The sequence below is a fragment of the Phycodurus eques genome, chromosome 16 (genome assembly GCF_024500275.1).
Source record: "Phycodurus eques isolate BA_2022a chromosome 16, UOR_Pequ_1.1, whole genome shotgun sequence".
NCBI classification, from domain to species: Eukaryota; Metazoa; Chordata; class Actinopteri; order Syngnathiformes; family Syngnathidae; genus Phycodurus; species Phycodurus eques.
Window position 1 is genome coordinate 344,040 of NC_084540.1, and position 15,293 is coordinate 359,332.

Here is a 15,293-nt window from a genome sequence, read left to right on the forward strand (position 1 = left end):
GGAGGGGGTGGAATACGTGTGTTTGAGTTAGTGTGCACATGCATGAGTGTGGTGTCTGGCTGGGGGAAGGGATGCAGTGATTTGTTGGTATTGTGAAAGCGCCACAGGTCTCTTGTGCACACATTTACTGCCATTGTCTCTTTCATGAAAGAAGACCCCGCTGATGCATTGCCCCCAAGCGGAGGTGCGTTCAGTTCACAGGCTGCATTTAGCTCGACAGAGGAAAAAATATAAGTGCTAAGTGTCAAGCGATTGTTTACAGCCTCTCCTGCTCACCCCCTGGGGCTTTTCTAACGTGGTGATTTGAGCCACAGTGCCAGAAGTGATATCAGCTGCTTCCGCAATTTGTTCAGAGCGTTCGAGGGGAGAGGCCGTCAGATTGCATAGATAAATACGTTGAATAATTGATGCGGCACATAGTGGGGAGCTGTTTGGAGCACACAGGAGATTGCTAGTGATGCCTATGCAGCCTTGCAGACGCTCTGTCTGTTTTGGCAAATCTTTGATTGTGTTCTATTCTCACAGGGTCCACACATTATAACAGGCACCTGCATCCCGGTGCTCTCAAATGCTTCAGTGTGTGTGTGTGTGTTTGTAACTATAAAGTAACAGGTTTAAAAGAGGGGGGGGTTGGGATGTGAATTTTTACATCATCTCTCAAGTGAGAGCAGCGAGGAATTACTTGTATGAGTTATCGTTTCAAAACTCCTTCTGACGTGGAGGTTTAAGCTGCTGCTTAAAGAAACTAATGCCTCATAATACCCGCCTATTCTGTAATCCTGTAGATCTATACAAGAGTGTCAGAGCTTAGCGTAATGTGCGAAGGATTCGTTGAAGAATTCCTCTTAGATGGCGTGTTCGACCGGGTCAATGGAGACCAGCTGGACACAAGCAGCAGGGATACTTGGTCGGTCCTCACTGCACCTGCCTCCCTAATGCCAGCCTAATGTGAGATCTTACGGCGAAGCATAAGAATCGTTAAGACGCGCGGGGCCGTAAGATCTCAAGCTGGATCCAGCTACCTCCTACATTTTCAAACCCTTTTACGTTGTGCGTCTCTTTCTACCTTTTTCATCACTTTCCCGTCTTTGAAAAAGTCTGCTATTTCACATGCAGAGCTGTTTAGAATAATAGTAGGAATTACTCCTTTCGTGGAGTCTCTTTCAGTGCGGAGGAATGTGCCGCAGTGTTTTGCACCGTTTGATTCCGGGCTCTTGAAGATACGAGGGCAGAAGGATGTGAAGACTGCTTATCTCTTCCTGACACAGCCAATCATGCCGTAGAATGACAGTCTGAACCCAGCTGATACGTACGCCTTTCCTCTTTTTCATCGCTTTTTCTCCATGCCGCTCTCACGCACGCGCACACACACACACACACACGGGCACATAAACTGTAACTCCATCTTGTTCTAGCAATTTCTTGCCTTTCATCTCTTTTGAAATTGCACACTTTTTTTTGGCTTTCTGACATTTCTGACTCTCCTCACTGCTTTTCGCTTGGACGCTGCCATGTTGCTTTCTCTTGTTTTGTCTAGTTTTTTTCTTTCACACACATGTACATGAAATCACACATCCACGCTCCCTCCACCTTTCAGTCCTCATGTCTTACTTGCTCCCTTTTTGAATCTTGTTTTGCTCCGTTGCTTTCTTCCTTGCTCTCATGCGCTCAGCGCGGGAGCCCCGAGCTCCGAGCACTGCGGGGGCAGCCCCGACTGCCTCAGATGTATGCGTGCGACTGCGGTGCTCACTGATAAACACAGAAACGGGGATGGAGATGCTCATTTCTCCCAATTCTTTACTCGCACTCCATCAGGGTTCCATGGGAAAAAAAACAAAACGTTATTGCAGCCTATTGCACTACGGCAAAGTGACTACTCGCGTAAGCGAAGCAGTCCATCATATTCAGCAGTCGACATTTTCGGTCTTGTGGCTTACCTGCTGCTGACTGAAATACTGACGACTTTAGAGAGGAAACAATACTCTTTCTAATTGGGGCATTACCAAAATAAGACATGAGCCGTGCCCAAAATGTGTGTTTGCGAGATTGATTTCTTGTGGAAGCATAGAAGAAGGGGCGAGGAACCTTTCTTCCACTTTTGTTAACTGTGCAAAATATTTTCCTTAATGCATGAAACTTAAAAAGAAAATTCAGTCACAAGCGAAAGATGAGTATCGATGAAAGTTTTGATACATATTTGTTGCTAATTTTCATAAGGTAAGGAAAGATGGACATCATTTTGCAATGGAAAGAATGAATGTGTTGATTTTCAAATATAATTGATAGCAACTAGTGTACAGCATTTACATGACCATATGCATGCATCCTACTACTCCACGTTTTGAACAATTAGCTGCTTAGTATTCATTAGTTTTCATATTTCAAAACATATACGTGACTCCCAAATACCATGGGCAATTTTTCCGCCAATAGAATGCGTTACTACTTATCTTTTATGGTGTTATCCTTTTTTCTTTCTTTTTTTTTAACGTTAATTACCAAGACTATTTTTGTCTCCCCTTTTCCTGCAGGACCCGGTCAGTTTCCGACACTTATGAACTCTCCACCCTTCCCTCCAGCTCTCTCTCGCTATATGGCGTCAGACTCCGAAGCGGGGGGATGGGAGGAGACGCTATAGGGGGGAGAAAAGGTGGAGGGGAGAGAGGCGGTTTGACCATTCGCTCCCGTCTCGACCACGGGTATTCTTGGGTTGATAATACAGATGTCGATGTTATTGCTTGAGAATACGCGTAGCTGAGCGGAAGCCATTGTCATCGACCGCAAATATTCCTCCGGCGTGATGGGATGCCAATCGACGGTCTCCTCCAATGGTCGTGATGCGAGAAGCGTGGTTCTTGTTCTCCTAAAGTCCTTCTTGTGGTCCTCAGGCTCGCAGCAATCCTCCACCCAGCATCCTTCTGGCCTCTGCAGGAAGTAAGAACCTTCCAAGCGTGCATCACACACCTTTTCAGCTTGGCTTGTTCATCCGCTTGACAGATGCCCTTATCAGAGTGCGTGGTGAAGAGGGGAATCCAATAAGTGCACACGGTGGAGGGAGGGGGGCACGTGAGGGGGCATTGAGGAATTGGCGCAGGGCGGCGAAGGCAGCGGGACACGACGACGCTCGACAGGACGGCGGGTCCGGCAGTTGCGCTTGCTGCCGTGTATAAGGTCGCAGTCAAAGAGCAAATGCAATATCTAGACGGGCTGGCTGGCGGGCAGGTGGGGGCACGGGCAGAACACATTTGGAAAGTCACAGATAAATCTTCATCTACTTTAAGAGGCTCTGCAAGGGGGAGCGCTACAAGACAATGAGACTAGGACAAACTGACAAATGAGACTAAAGCCTGCTGGGATCAAATCATATTTTGGTGTCAAATCTATTTTCATAAAACTGTAATATTATTGACTATTTGTCATGATTTACAAGCTCAACATCGCTGGTATCTGCCCAACTTCATTGACTTGTAAGGCATTGGATCATATTAGTGTTATTGTAATAGGGTGTAATAAGATTATTCAAATCCGTCTATTTCACAGCGGGCCAATGCGCATCGCTGTAAAAGGCCCTTTGACAGGAGCTGTGTCTGTGTGCTAAACCCTGAAAAATCCCAGCCAAGAGGATTCTCCACGCCACCCCCCAGAGACTCCACTTACACCGGTGTCACTGTCTCTAGCTTTGTGTGTGTGCGGGTCTGCGTGCGCATGCAGTATTTCTCCCTCCCTCAGCGCACGGCCATTAAAGATCTACGTCATTGATTTCCCTGCATTCACTTGCCTCACCAGTTGGATTTTCTTCTGGGCGTCGAATGTTAAATTCAGACATGATGATGACAGAGCTCTGACACAATAACATGAGCACTTCTCGAACGAACCTTATTGAAGTAAAATAGGATTTCGGAATTTAACATATCATTTTCTTTTATATGATGAAAAACGTAAAACTACATGACTTAACTTTTTGCAAATGCTTGTCGTGGATCATATACCCAAACATAAGCCATAGCAGTATGACCACACGCACGATGAAATCCAATACAAGAACTGTATAAAATAAAATAATGCTACATCTTTGATTGGCACTCTCAGAAAGGAATCCATGGAGAAATATGTTTCTAAATATGTTCATTATTGTGCTTGTACTTTGCAGATGTGTGGAATATTTGCCCCTCTCATGTAAATAAAGTAACCACAGTATCAAAACTATTACAAACTCCCAGGATTGATGCAGTGCAGCCCTACACCACTGCAAACAACTAGTGCAAACTTCAATGGAAAGTAATACCTTGCTGACAGTGACAGCCTTTATTCATATGCCTTGAAAACAAATATAAAGCCGCTGCAATAGTTGGTTATATTGTTGTGGTTGGTTTTGTTATAACTCAGCTTAAGCCTTTTTTGCAGAAATACAATTATTGTTTGTTAATTCACCATCCATTTGACATATTATGTACAACCCCAATTCCAATGAAGTTGGGACGTTGTGTTAAACATAAATAAAAACAGAATACAATGATTTGCAAATCATCTTCAACCTATATTGAATTGAACACACTACAAAGACAAGATATTTAATGTTCAAACTGGTAAACTTGATTGTTTTTAGAAAATAATCATTAACTTCGAATTTTAGGGCTGCAACAGGTTCCAAAGAAAAGCTGGGACAGGTGGCAAAAAAGACTGAGAAAGTGGAGGAATGCGCATCAAACACCTGTTTGGAACATCCCACAGGTGAACAGGCTCATTGGGAACAGGTGGGTGCCATGATTGTGTAGAAAAGGAGCTTCCCTGAATTGCTCAGTCATTCACAAGCAAAGACGGGGCGAGGTTCACCTCTTTGTGAACAAGTGTGTGAGAAAATAGTCCAACAGTTTAAGGACAATTGCAAGGAATTTAGGGATGTCATCATCTACGGTCCATAATATCATCAAAAGGTTCAGAGAATCTGGAGAAATCGCTGCATGTAACCGGCAAGGCCGAAAACCAAAGCGGAAAAGAACCATCCGGACTGTTATGGACGCAAAGTTCAAAAGCCAGCATCTGTGATGGTATGGGGCTGTGTTAGTGCCAATGGCATGGGGAACTTACACATCTGTGAAGGGCACCATTAATGCTGAAAGGTACAGACAGGTTTTGGAGAAACATGCTGCCATCCAAGCGATGTCTTTTTCACTGCTTATTTCACCAAGACAATGCCAAACCACATTGTGCACGTGTTACAACAGCGTGGCTTCGTCGTAAAAGAGTGCGGGTACTAGACTGGCCCGCCTGCAGTCCAGACCTGTCTCCCATTGAAAATGTGTGGCGCTTTATGAAGAAGAAGAAGAAGAAGAAGAATCACCTTTTATTGTCATGAACATGCGTGCCTGCACACGAAATTTGTTCTCTGCATTTAACCCATCACCACAGTGAACACATACACATGTTAGTGGAACACACTGGAGCAGGGGGCAGTGTAAAATATCACAACGGAGACCCCAGACTGTTGAACAGCAGAAGCTGTACATCGAGCAAGAATGGGAAAGAATTCCACCGACAAAGCTTCAACAATGAGTGTCCTCAGTTCCCAAACGTTTATTGAATGTTGTTAAAAGAAAAGGTGATGTAACACAGTGGCAAACATGACCCTGGCCCAGCTTTTTTGGAATGTGTTCCAGCCATAAAATTCTAAGTTCATGATTATTTGCTAAAAACAATAAAGTTTATCAGTTTGAACATGAAATATCTTGTCTTTGTAGTGTATTCAATTAAACATAGGTCGAACATGATTTGCAAATCATTGTATTCTGTCTTTATTTATGTTTAACACAACGTCCCGACTTCATTGGAATTGGGGTTGTACAACAAGAACAAAGGTCCTCGGGAACTTAATGACTAATTGGGTTGGGAGTCATCATTAATTATGCATTTAGACTAAATGTAGTGTCAAAGAAAATAATTATTAGATTGGATAGGAGGAGAATGTGTACTCATGTCTGCAGAATAGTCAGGCAAAGTAACTCCAATTGTTGCATTTAGCACTACCCATCTTCGTACCTCTCCCACCTTTTCAAATGCTCCAGTGCAGTTCCACACCACTGCAAATGTACAACAATACGCAATGAATAATGATCCAAAGTCATCATTCTTGCCTTTATTATTTCATAAAGGCAAGAATGGTGTACACTAGATACTTGTAATCCTCTAACGTCTCTAACGTTGAGGCTAACGTTGAGGCTGACGAGTGTATATATTTCGTATGCATGTTTCCGCTGATTTCCACACAATCTTACATTGTTCATAATGAATAATCAAGTGAACTGTCTGCACAATTTCTGCAGCACTCCACTGTATATTCATGCTGGCTGCCTGCACGGTCAGCTCTTCATTCACCTATAATTCATCACTGTTTGCGTGCCATAGGGTGGACAAATGAACATAATTAATCTTATGCCTTACACTTATAGAAACACAAACCAGAATGTAACAAAACATGGCAACAAATTGCAAATGTGAGCAGACGCTGAAAGCAACCTCAGTCAGCGTGGTCCTCACCCACTCTAATGGCCCCAGCGTGAAAGTTTGAATAAATAAGTACGTCTATAGGTGTTCGCAATCCTTTCCACTTTGATGGGTCACTCCATTATAATAAGCAGGAAATATTTATCCAAGCAAATGAAAGGCTCGGAGAGCATGGGCTGCGGGGATTTGATGGAGAGACCGCGGGTATAGGTTGACAGAGAGGACGGGATGGAGGGAAGAAAATAAGTGCCCTCTCGTCATTGGGATCCTTAATGGCTGTTTGTCACCCAGTGCTCACGTTTCACACCTGTGGTACATGCAGATGAGTTCGCTCGTTCACGTTGGGGGGTTTGTAGCGCTCAGTGTGTGTGTGCGCTTCTAAATGAAGAAGGAAAAAAGTTCATGAACGTGTGCATAAAGAAGAGCTCGAGAAGGAGGGTGAGAGGGGTGCGCGCGCGTGTGCGCGTCTGGGAGTGGATACGCATTTAGAATGAACAAATAGATCAAGATAGAATTAAATAAATATGGAACAATCACATGCATTGCTCCCGGTGCCTGGCAACCGGATCCCTCCGTTGCCTTGGAAACAGTTGCTACAGAATGTGAGGTGATTGGCAACCGTGACAACGAGGAGGGAATAACATTTGACCCCTCTTGCTGATGGGGGGGGGGGGGGGGGGGGGGGGTGCGTGAAGTGCTGGGTGGAGGAGGAGGAGGAAGGAGATGGTATCACAAGGAGCATGTTTAGAAATTCATCCTCAGAAGCCGCATCACTCTCACTTCCTTCACACAGTTTTGGCCGCACGCACACACATTTGATCCTGATTGTGAAACACACACGCACATATGCTTGATGCTATAACACAGCAGCACTAATTAAAACACACACGCGCGCATACTCACTGTCTTCAACACATTTCAGAGTAAATCTACGCTATCACATGTCAAATCTCATTGAGGGTGTTTGGGATTAATGTGGTGCGGGTATGTTGACTTTACGAGTGCTAACATACATCTTTGAGCACACGTCGCACACTCGGCACATTTGTCAAGGAGGCAAGAAGAAAGCATGAAATCACAGTGCCAGAAAGAGGAGAGCCTCTCTCTTCCTCCACAATTGTTCCTTCTCTTATTCTTTCCCATCTGACTGCACTTGACGTCCTCTCCTTCCCTCTCCCTGCCCAGCTAAACTAATAAGGGTGTGATTAATGGTCTGCTAATTGCTGTAATCTCTGTTAATTAGAATGGAGATTCTTCAGTGGGGGAGCGCTTAGGGTAAAGATGCACTGATCTGAAGGTCCACAACCGTGCTGAAAGAGAGGCATACTACGATACAGTAGCGGGGTAGTGCTCGGACAGTGTCCTCGTGGCGGTGACCTATCACGCTCCCTTGGCGACGCGCAGATGGAGGAATGTAGGAAGCAACGGACAAGTGGAGCAAAATAGTTATTGGCACATGAACAATACAACTACATTCAAATTCTCAGTTAGGGGTGAGGGTGAGGGTGGTTTGTTCCATTGATCTTTCCTGACTGGCAAAGACACACGAAAGTGGCAAAAGGCTATAAGACAATACCTGTATGTTAAAAAAATAATCATCATCATCATCATGCTTCCTTTCTCATTTCCCACATCCTGTCCTGTCCTGCCCTTTTCTGTCCTCTCTCATCTTGTCCTTTTGGTTAGTTTTTGCATGTCCTCACCGGGTTTCTGTCTGGTTGCATTTTCAATACACATCAGAATAAATAAATAAGTCATAATAAATAAGCAGAGGCAATATTTCAAACTCCCCTGTTACACAGCTAAACTGTTCCAGCACAAAAGGCATACAGATTCATCATTCTGCATGGCCATGCACCTGAACGGGTAAAAAAAAAAAAAAGGACAAAAATGACCAAAAAGACCAAAACAATCATCAATCCATGATGTCCTGTACCATTTACATTTACTCTGTTCAGGGTGGCGGTGAGTTGAAGCCTATCCCAAGACGACTTCTGCCAAAAGGTAGACTGCACCCTGGGTTGCTTGCCAGTGTGCTGTACCACAGGGCAAAACAGTTCTTTTTCATATCCTTGATCTTAAGGACACTATTTTGCACCATTCTAAAGGACCCTGACCACCGTAAACCCGGATAAGTCGATTTGACTTGCCAATCCTTCCCCTTGCCCCTCTCATTGATTTCACTTTGCTTGTTAAGTACAATGTAAACCCTTGACGTGCAGACTCTACTTACTGTCCAAGAAATGTAACTCAGCTCGTAATTGTTACCGTTACGCTATTTTAGAGCCTTCTAATCAACTCCAGTCAGAACATTGGATATGCCCGCATTGAGAAAGGATATGATTCATTTTAGATACTGTATAACCTTTGGGGCAAAATGTTACGACATCTTTTGACACTGTCTTGTGTAAGTAACATCCCCACTGAACCAAATACAAATGCACATTGAATATGATGTGATATTCATATTGACATTTTTCTTTTGTTTCTTATGTTTGTATTTCTCCCCTTTAAAGCGAGCTGTTACATTTTGGGAAGATGGGAAGTTGTTAGCATTTGACCCATAAACAGTGCCTGGCTCTGAACATGGTGTGCATTTCCGGATGTGTGTTTATCTGAGAGGTGTGAAGAGCAAAGCCCCAGCCCGGAGGATATACGTGTACCCGAAGTCACACACACAGTCATAGCAGATGCGGCTGCGCGGACGCGTCTCACCTCGGACGGCGAGGGGCACTGTAGGTAACCTGGACCGACAGCTAGGTGTAGGTGTCTGCGCACGGCTGTCCAGACGCGAGGGGCGCGGCAGCTTCATTGCTGTCCAGATGTGGCGAGAGTCGTCCAACGTACACCGGGACACGCTCCGGATGTGGCGGAGGGAGTCGTAGCGCAGAAGGCCGGGGCCGCGCAGACGTCGGGAAAAAAGGGAGGACCGTCCCTCGGTCAAACAAGACGTGTGAATCTGCTTGCGCTACTCTATGTTGTGTTTGTCCTGTTTTGCTCGAGTCGCTTTTCTCTCAAGTTTGTACTTTGTCGGGAGTTGCTTGTGCGGGTGTAGAATGGAGAGGATGCGCATGGCGCAGCACAAACTTAAGGCATCTCTCTCGCCTCCTCGCTGTCTTTCTGACGCCTCACACATACACCAGGCCCTGGCAGAAACTGCTCCCCGAGACATTCGAACCTACATTACAGTACTACATACACGACATCACAACAAATGATACTGCAAATTATACTGGCTCTGTTCAAATAGCTTCTGTCCACTGGGATTTTTGAAGTTTTCAAATTGTTTGCATGCTTTGCGAAACGCTTGGATCCTCTTGGATCCAAATGAAGTTATGTTACTCGTGGGGAATATCAAGTCTGCCATCTTGTCTCCATTATTTATAAATGATTTCTAATGACTTCTACTTTATGGGGTGTTCTATCTTCATTTACTCTGTTGTGTACATTGTCTCCTTGTATTCAGTTCAGGGATGTGACTAATAATTGATTTATCAATTAATTGATTGATAATAATTCCGTTGATTGCGTGAAATTGGCTGTTAAATTATTGTCATTGGTGTACGATGACAATTGAGACAAGATGGAGACGCTGTTGATTCAGTCTCAACTCGGTGCGAGCAACGCACAGCAATGCGTTTTCCTTTGTTAAAAGCAGTTCATGTATAATTGTTCAAAATGTTTGACATTTTATTTTGTACTTTGGATTATTACTCATTTTAAAATCAAGAAAAAATAATAAACTAAAACTCAAACCTATTAATTAATGAATGGGTCGTTACTTTCCCCTATAATCGCTAAATGCGCTGTGGTCTCATGCCCTTCTCTAATTTAGTTGGAGTGCGACCACGGAGTTTGAGACAAAAAAAAAACCCCAAAAAAACCATGAGAATTTGATTTTGGCCCTACTTACAATTTACATTTTTGTTTCCTATTCCAAACAAGCAAAAAGTAAAGGATCTGGTCAATCATTCACACGAAACATTCAATTGTAAAACAAAATTATAAATAAATTATGAATATAAAATAAATTGGGCTTCAGAAAACTGTGGGATCACTTTCTTAAGCAATCGAAATCATTTATACGTTTAATATTTCTGAGGAGTTGATAGGTTCATCGCTAAAAATAAACTTGTTACTTGCAGCGCCGCCATGCAAGCAAAAGTAATCGTTCACTGAACGTTTCTGTTCATTTTCCTTTGTCATTATATCAACAATGCTTTTTGGCTAATTCTGCACTTTGCATCACTAATTACTTTTGAGATTCTCTCAAGTGTTCAATGACCCCACCCATTTCAAATCCAATATTTGAATTATTTCCGTCATACCTGAGTGAGTCTTTTCCCAGAGGAATCCTGGATTGCTGCAGCTAAAGATAAGAACACCTTTAGTCGTCCCACAATGGGGAAATTTGCAGAAACATGAAATCATCAACATCAAAATATTGTTCAATAATGTAGCCGTATCGTGGAAAGTGACTTACAAGTCAGGAGCAAACAGGTTTTTTTGGGGAGAGATTTGGGGAATGCACCGTACGCATGGCAAGGTATTAAGCATTTCCGGTGAAAAGGTCAGCTGGCGTAACACTTTCCACTGTGAATATGGAACAAGCTACTGAGATGCCACCTGACTGAAAAATAACCTTTGTTGTTCAATGTGTGATAACCTGGCGTTTTGTCATAGTTATATTTGATAGTTTGGTGGCAGTACTTTAAGAGGTCCAAATGGCATCAAAAGTGTTGACTTTTCAGAAATTAGGAGATACTGTATGCGGTGTGCGGCTGTGAACGCCGTCAATTCAGTTACGGCTTTTAACATGTCGTCACTATATATATATATATATATATGCCTACCGTAAGTTAATATGCCACCTTACAACGAACACAGAAGTGCGGCGTGCAGAGAGTCCATTACTCTACAAACTTTCAATTGAATGCTTGTTCTGATAATAGCTATTTTTTTGTGCTACCTGCACACTAATTCGACTCCTCCTGAGATAATCGAATATTTGGACATCATAAGACATGGTAAGTTCATTCATTGCTCAGTGGGCCCAAGGGAGGTTCATAATTACTGTAATTGACTGCATAATATTTTATCTGGCCAGGTCTTGGGATTACTGTTTTTTTGTGTTTTTTTTTAAATTGTTATTGTTAATGTTTAACATTACTGTATTAACCAGATACCATTTACCACATAAATGCAAATTGCATGAATGCCCACAGGACAGTGTAAACATCAGTTTCTGTGCTGCTGACTGAATGGCTCTGAGAGCAATCACCTGACACAATAGAAAGTCTATATTTAGTCTGAAAACGTGGAATGAAAATGATTTGTAGTACAACCCCAAATCCAATGAAGTTGGGACCTTGTGTTAAACATAAATAAAAGCAGAATACAATGATTTGCAAATCATGTTCGACCTATATTTAATTGAAAACACTACAAAGACAAGATATTTCATGTTCAAATTGATAAACTTTATTGTTTTTAACAAATAATCTTTAACTTAACAGGGTCATGTTTACCACTGTGTTACATCACCTTTTCTTTGAACAACATTCAATAAACGTTTGGGAACTGAGGACACTCATTGTTGAAGCTTTGTCGGTGGAATTCTTTCCCATTCTTGCTTGATGTTCAGCTTCAGCTGTTCAACAGTCCGGGGTCTCCGTTGTCGTCTTTTACGCTTCATACTGCGCCACACATTTTCAATGGGAGACAGGTCTGGACTGCAGGCGGGCCAGCCTAGTACCCGCACTCTTTTACTACAAAGCCACGCTGTTGTAACACACGCAGAATGTGGTTTGGCACTGTCTTGCTGAAATAAGCAGGGGCGTCCGTGAAAAAGACGTCGCTTGGATGGCAGCATATGTTTCTCCAAAACCTGTATGTACCTTTCATCATTAATGGTGCCTTCACAGATGTGTAAGTTCCCCATGCCATTGGCACTAACTCAGCCCCATACCATCACAGATGCTGGCTTTTGAACTTTGCGTCCATAACAGTCCGGATGGTTCTTTTCCTCTTTGGTTTTCGGCCTTGCCGCTTACATGCAGCGATTTCTCCAGATTCTCTTAACCTTTTGATGATATTATGGACCGTAGATTTCACAATTTCCCAAAAACAATTTGAAATATGGACTCGTCGGACCACAGAACACTTTTCCACTTTGCATCAGTTCATCTTAGATGAGCTCGGGCCCAGAGAAGCCAGTGGCGTTTCTGGGTGTTGTTGATAAATGGCTTTTGCTTTGCAACGTAGAGTTTCAAGTTGCACTTACGGATGTAGCGCCAAACTGGATTTACCGACATTGGTTTTCTGAAGTGCTCCTGAGCCCACGCGGTGATATCCTTTACACATCGATGTCGGTTTTTGATGCAGCGCCGCCGGAGGGATCGAAGGTCACGGGCATTCAATGTTGGTTTTCGGCCTTGCCGCTTACATGCAGTGATTTCTCCAGATTCTCTGAACCTTATGATGATGATATGGACCGTAGATGATGAACTCCCTCAATTCTTTGCAATTGTACGTTGAGGAACATTGTCCTTAAACTGTTGGACTATTTTCTCCCGCACTTGTTCACAAAGAGGTGAGGCTCGCCCCATCTTTGCTTGTGAATGACTGAGCAATTCAGAGAAGCTCCTTTTTAACTGGTCCTGCCAGGTGAATTTGAAATGTGATTGGTTAAAGAAACAATTCCATTGCTAATCTTGTATATCACCCAGGACCCACTGATTCTGAAGGTCGGGGGCACATTAGTAATTGGACAAAAAAAAAAAAAAAAAGACACAAAGACAAGTTAAGTGGACAAAAAAATTATAATTCTCACAGGAGAGGTGGGTATAATAATATAAATTTGGTTCTAAAGTACATTTCATATTTATTTGGCAATACTAAAACTGATTTTACTGAGACACCAAAACATTCATGTTTAATAATCCCCATTAACAGTGGGGCCTCAATACACTTGCTGGACTGTGTTGGTATATGTAATGGCACAGTGTATGCATAAGGTGTTGCCTCGAGATCTGCGTGCATGGCATCGAAGTATATGTACACTAACACAGCAAAGAGTCAGTACTCTGCCTTGATAGACTGTATAAATCACTCCACCCCCCAAAAATTGTAGAAATTGGTTGGCAACTAAATAACCAACAAGCAGTGATCAAAACAATACCTCTCGGCTTTGTGCATTCACCTTTTGTGGAGGTAATTATAAACAGCAGTGTACACCTTCATCTTCTCCAGTAGAGATGCTCCACATTGTTGTTATATTTTAAACAATGTACGGCACATAACCAATACCTCCCATATACCAATTAGTTTTAAACCCCGGGCTACAAGCCAAACACCTTTACAATGTATTAAATGATAAAGGGATTTAAAAATAGAGATAATAATTGACCATGCACAGACCTTACAGTGTGTCCAAACTAACTGAAGACAGATTGTTCTGACCCCGGGACACAGCAGGCATGCTGGTTTCTGCACAAAGCTGCCTCACATCTTGATGAGAGGAGCCGTCGGGATTGCAGCGAGATGAAGTAGCCTGCTGTATTTAATTACACTGCTGATACAACACTGTCATTGTTGTTCTCACTAGCATAATCATTACAGGTTAATCACAGCAGGTCATATGGGACGTGAATTTTCATGCTGAGAAATGTAAATTAAGAATTGTCTTAGTGGGGCTGGGTATATTCATCAAATCAGTCGAATAACAAAAGCTGTTAGGAGAAGTCTTTGCTCATTTTCTTATGAGTATGACATTGATAACCACACCCAGTCGGAATACATCAAAACAATGTTGTAAATTTACTTTAAATATTGGCTTGAATCAGCAAAATCAAATCGATAATTTGCTTTTATTTGTCCAGGTATTTATTTATTTTTGGGTGGGGGGTGTAGTTGCGTCAATTCAGAAAGGGCTGCATGGGTGAGGGGCGAAACTCATCCATACTCATGGGATTTTAGAAATGGACAGTAATAGAGTGCCCCCTTGTGGCTGTTAGACCCGAGGTAAAGAAATAATGTATAATAATTTCGAGGCAGCTTTACAAAAGATAGATAGATAGATAGATAGATAGATAGATAGATAGATAGATAGATAGATAGATAGATAGATAGATAGATAGATAGATAGATAGATAGATAGATAGATAGATAGATGTTTGAGGTTTGATACTGCCATCCTGTGTCGAGTTTAAATTCATGATCAAGAGGCATCCATCCACTTCCCTCCGCTGGTCGCGGGGGCAGCAGCCTCAGCAAGGAAGCCCAGACTTCCCTCTCCCCAGCAGCTACATGCCACTCTTCCGGGGGGGGTCCCGAGGCGTTCCCAGGCCAGCCGAGAGACATAGACTCTCCAGCGTGTCCTGGGGCGTCCCCGGAGGCATCCGAATCAGATGCCCCAGCCACCTCATCTGGATGGTCATCCGGATGACCGAGTTTCTCACCCTATCTCTAAGGGAGAGGAAACTCATTTCGGCCGCTTGTTCGGTACCCCATACTCCCGAAGCATCCCTCACAGGACTGCCCGAGGGACACGGTCGAACGACTTCTGCAAGTCCACAAAACTGGTTGGGCCAACTCCCACGCACCCTCGAGGACCCCGCCGAGGGTGTAGAGCTGGTCCACTGTTCCACGGCCAGGACGAAAACCACACTGCTCCTCCTGAATCTGAGATTCGACTTCCCGACGGACCCCCCTCTCCAGCACCCCTGAATAGACCTTAACGGGGAGGCTGAGGAGTGTGATCCCCCTGTAGTTGGAACACACCATCCAGTCCC